Source organism: Dipodomys ordii, unplaced genomic scaffold (assembly GCF_000151885.1).
Source record: "Dipodomys ordii isolate 6190 unplaced genomic scaffold, Dord_2.0 Scaffold68, whole genome shotgun sequence".
Classification (NCBI taxonomy): domain Eukaryota; kingdom Metazoa; phylum Chordata; class Mammalia; order Rodentia; family Heteromyidae; genus Dipodomys; species Dipodomys ordii.
The window spans coordinates 5425371-5430263 of NW_012267284.1; positions in this window are offsets into that span (position 1 = coordinate 5425371).

Genomic DNA, 4893 nt, shown 5'->3' on the forward strand with positions numbered 1-4893 from the left:
CGGTCCGGTCGTGGGGCCTGAACTCTGGGTCTGGGCGCTGTCCCTCAGCTCTTCAGCTCAAGGCTAGTGCTCTACCACTTGAGCCCACAGCGCCACTTCCGGCTTTTTTTTTCTTTTTGCTTATGTGGTGCTGGGGAATCGAACCCAGGGTCTCAGGCATGCAAGGTAAGCACTCTACCACTGAGCCACCTTCCCAGCCCCCACTTCCAGTTTTCTGGAGGTTAATTGGAGATTAGAGTCTCATGGACTTTCCTGCCCAGGCTGGCTTTGAACCTTGATCCTTAGATCTCAGTGTCCTAAGTAGCTAGGATTACAGGTGTGAGCTACAGGCACCCAGTTGTTTGTTTGTTTGTTCCTTCCTTCCCCCCTTCCTTCCTTCTTTCTTTTTCTTTTCTTTTCTTTTTTCTTTTTTTTTTTTTGTGCCAGTCCTAGAACGTGAACTCCAGGCCTAGGCACTGTCCCTGAACTTTTTTTGCTCAAGGCTAGTGCTCTACCACTTGAGCCACAGCTTCACAGACTTTTCTGCCCAGATGGTTTGGAACTATGATCCGCAGATCTCAGCCTCCTGAGTAGCTACAAGTGTGAGCCACCAGCACATGGCTTTGGCTTTATTTTTCTTTATGGTTGTGTAATATATATATGCATATATTAAACATAGGCATGAAGGTATCTTTCTGTATATTGTTCTACTCTCCTTTGGATATGTGTTCTATAGTGGTAGGTCAGGGTTAGACGGTCAAGTTCTATTTTAGTCTTTTGAGGAACTTCCATACTGATTTCATAGTGCTTGTACTAGTTTACATTCCCACCATCAGTGTATGTGAGAGTTTCTTTTCCTTTTCCCCTAATTCTCATTAGCATTTGCTGTTGGTTTTCTTGATGAATGTCATTATGACTGGGGTAATATTAAATCTTAGTGTAGTTTTTTTTTTTGTCAGTCATGGGGCTTGAACTCTGCGCCTGGCTTAGCTCAAGGCTAGCGCTCTCTACTACTTGAGCTACAGCACCACTTTCTGCTTTCTGGTGGTTTATTGGAGATAAGAGTTTCACAGACTTTCCTGCCCAGACTGGCTTTGAACTGAGATCCTCAGATCTCAGCCTCCTAGTAGCCAGGATTACAGGCATGAGCCACCAGCTCCCAGCTTTTTATTTTGTGTTGCTACTGGCACTTCAGAGCCTGGATGCTGTTCCTTAGTTTTTTGTTTTGTTTTGTTTTGCTGAAGATACTCTACCAGTGAGCCATAGCTCCACTTCTGGTCTTTCAGTGGTTGATTGGCAATAAGAGTCTCACAGGCTTTCCTGCCAGGCTGGCTTCAAATCAGGATCCTCAGATTTCAGCTTCCTAAGCAGCTAGGGTTATAGACGTTAACCTCTGGCAACCTGCCTGAGTTCTTTGTACATGCTAGATATTAACCTTTTATATATTGAATAGCTGGAAAAGATTTGTCTCCCATTCCCTGGATTGACCCTTGTTTCTGGTAATTTGATTCTTTTTTTTACAACTTTTTTTTGGAGGGGGTGGGGGATGCGGTCCTGGGCCTGAACTCTGGGTCTGGGCACTGTCCCTCAACTCTTCACCTCAAGGCTAGCGCTCTACCACTTGAGCTACAACGTCACTTCCAGCTTTTTTTTTTTCTGCTTATGTGGTGCTGAGGAATCGAACCCAGGGCCTCTGGCATGCAAGGCAAGCACTCTACCACTGAGCCACCTCCCCAGCCCACTAATTTGATTCTTTTGTAGTGAGGAGAATCTTTTTAATATAGTCCTGTATGTCAAATCTTGTTCTTTTGTGCTGGGCAATCTGAGGCCTATTTAAAAATTAATTACCTGGACCTGTAACTTTTTTTTTTTTGTCAGTCATGGAGCTTGAACTCTGGGCCTGGGTGTTGTCCCTCAGGTCTTCATCTCAAGGCTAACACTCTACCACTGGAGCCACAGTGCAACTTCCAGTTTTCTGAGTGGTTTATTGTAGATAAGAGACTCATGGACTTTCCTGCCCAGGTTGACTTTGAACTACGATCTTCAAATCTCAGCCTCCTGAGTAGCTAGGATTATAAGCATGAGCCACTGGCACCTGCCCTTTAACTTTTTTTTTTTTTGGCTGGTCATGGGGCTTGAACTCTGGCCTAAGTGCTGTCCCTGAACTCTTCAGCTCAAGGCGAGCTCTCTACTGTTTGAACCACAGCACCACTTCTGGTTTTCTGTGATTTACTGGAGGTAAGAATCTTATTGACTTTCCTGCCCAGGCTGGCTTTAACTGCAGTCCTCAGATCTCAGCCACCAGAGTAGCTAGGATTACAGGCATTAGCTACCGGTGCCAGGCTTGGAACTGTAACTTTTACAGTTTACCCTATGTTTTCCTGTATTCACTTAAAAATTTCATGTCTTGCTGGGCACTGGTGGCTTAAGCTTTTAATCTCACCTACTCAGGAGGCTGAGATCTGAGGATCATGGTTCAAAGCCAGCCCATGTGGGAAAGTCCACAAGACTCTTATCTCCAATTAGCCACAAAAAGTCAGAAGTGGTTCCCTGGCTCAAGTGGTAGAGTGCTGGCCTTGAGTACCAAGCTCAGAGACAGCCCTTAGTCAAAGAGTTTAAGTCACAGGACTAACAAACAAAAAAATTAAAGTCTTAACTGTGAGTTCTTTGACCCAGAGCTGATCTTCATATGTGTGAGAGTTAGAGGTCAAGTTTCTGTCTCCTGTTAGTGGGGATTTTTTGCTTCACTCAGTGGTTGGGAATGAGCTCATCATTTAGGGGATGTCAGCCAAGAAGGCCCAACCCAATCCCACACAAGAATTGCAGTGGCTAATAGAGCCCCACTCCCTAACACCTCCTATCCCAACTGTAAACAGCCCAGGATACTTCCTGATGTTAACAAGGTTTGGTTTTTGGTTTCATGGTGCTGAGGATTGAACTCAGAATCTCAATACGTGCTAGCTATGGGCTCTACCATTTGAGCTATGCTCCCCCCGCCCTTTTGTTTGTGATATGGAGAGTCTCACTAACTTTTCCTGGGCTGGCCTTAACTGGTAATCCTTCTTGACCCTGCCTCCTGTGTAGCTTGGATTATAGGTGTGTACACAAGACTTTTTTCCTTCCTCTTCTTTTCTTTCTTTCTTTCTTTTTTTTCATGATAGGGATCAAACTCAAGACTTTATACATGCTATACTATAGAAGTGCTGGATTACTGAGCAATATCCCAGCTCAACCCAAAGCTTTAAAAACATCTCTGTTACAATTTCCTGGCAATTGGGATAGTTCTTAGCATTTGCTTTTATTTATTCATTGCACAGTACTGGGAATGGAACCCTGGGCCTCGTGCATGCTAAGCAAGTACTCTGCTACTGAGCCTCAGCTTTGACAGTACTGAGGTCAGAACTCTGGGCTTCACACTTGCTAGTTAGGTATCCTGTCATTTCAGTCATACCCTAACCATTATTTATTTTTCAGATAGGATATTATTCCTCCTCACCCCCTCAAGCTGGCTTTGGATCTGGATTCTCCTACCCGTGCCTCTGGAGCAGCTGGGATTACAGAAATGTATTACCATACCCATTATTGTCATGGTAGAGGGTCTTATTTTTTCCCAGCAGGCCTTGAATGGTACTCCTCCTATCTCTGCCTTCCAAGCAGCTGAGATTACAGCCATGAGCCACTGCACCAGGCCCATGTATTCTCTTTGGACTGGCATATAATTTTTTTCTGGCATATAATTTTGAACATATTTATGGGGTATGAAGTGATGTGTCAGTCTCTGCACATGTCTGCACTCTACTTTGGTTCCTTGTACCAGCTGAAACAAACCAGGGTGGATCTGAGCCTCAGAACCTTTCTCTGGTTGAGAGAGGAACTCTTGGCTCTGGATTGCTACACTGGCTCTGACTTAGCTTTTGTTATTCATTGAAAGGTTATTTTTAGCCCTTGGGACTAGTTTTGGGGTAAGCCATTTGGGTACTTATGCAGCATTTTTTTTTTAAACTGATCACGACTATTTTCAATTGGATAGAAGTTCTAAGAAGAAACATTTCCTTTTTAAGGCTGTGTTTCTCTGGCAGTTCTAAAGCCTAATCCAAAAAGATTAGCAAAAATAGCCACTGTTTAGTAGTTCAAATCTGGGAAATGCAGGCGACAAATAGACTTCTTGGAGCAATCTTCTCAAGATGAAAAGGAAAGAAGGAAAAAAAAAAATAAGGGTCACCATCAGTAATGGCAAATTCCCTATTGGAACCAAATATTTTCTATTTTTAGCCAGGAAGCTAACCTTTGGCAATGATACATAGCATATACCTGACTATAACCTCCCAAATTTAAAGTTATATTAAGGACTAGTTTTGGGGCATGGTGTCTCATGCCCGTAATCCTAGCTGCTTGGGAAACAAAGTATGGAAGCATTGTGGTTCTAGGCCAAACCCAGGCAAAAAGTTAGTAAGATCTCATGGTGGGGTGTGTGTTAGGTGGCAGAATCACTGTTCAGGCTGGCCCAGACAAAAACAGGTGACTCAAGTGGTAGAGTAACTGTCCAGGTTTTTTGCCCAGATCAGCCTGATCTTCCTACACCCCCTCCTGAGTAGCTGATATTATAGGTGTGTACCTCCATTCCTGGTCCTAGTCCTCTAACTTCTTTTGGGTCAGTCTTGCATATTAGATGGTTTAGCTTAGTGGGTGTGATTTGATTCCATATCTTTGGGCATCATCTGTCCCCAGGGCTCTCCTTGAAGCTTCAATCCCAGCAGTCATAGCCCCAGAGTCTGGCTTTGTCTTTTAAAGGCTACAAGGAAGCATAGCAGGGCTGGGAAGGTGGCTCAGTGGTAGAGCACTTGCCTTGCATGCATGAGGCCCTGGGTTCGATTCCCCAGCACTACATAAGCAAAAAGAAAAAAAAGCCACAAG